Source organism: Myotis davidii, unplaced genomic scaffold (genome assembly GCF_000327345.1).
Source record: "Myotis davidii unplaced genomic scaffold, ASM32734v1 scaffold512, whole genome shotgun sequence".
NCBI lineage: Eukaryota > Metazoa > Chordata > Mammalia > Chiroptera > Vespertilionidae > Myotis > Myotis davidii.
This window is the reverse complement of record NW_006284323.1, coordinates 1,625,276-1,625,645: the sequence shown is the minus strand read 5'-3', so window position 1 is coordinate 1,625,645 and position 370 is coordinate 1,625,276.

Below are 370 nucleotides of genomic sequence, written 5' to 3'. Positions count from 1 at the left end.
ACCCTACCCTCTACTTCCACCCTCATCTCCCCACCCCCTACTTCCATGCCCCCACACCTCCACCCCCACTGCAAAGTGTCCTGGGACAGTCTTCTCAAATGTCAACATGCACTGAAATTCTCGGGCTCTAATTTAAATGCAGGTTTTGACTCCTCAGCTCCAGGGTGAGGCCTGGGAGTCCGCATTTCTAACAAGCTCCCAGATGGCCCTGAAGCCGCCTGTCCCTGCCCACCCTGACCAGCAGGCTCTGAGCAACACACAAACTTGATGATGCCGCCTCTGTGCCCCAACCCTCCAACAGTTCTCCTTTGGACAAAACCTCTCTCTATAAGCCCACTTCTGACCAGGCCCTGCCTTCATTTCCAAACTC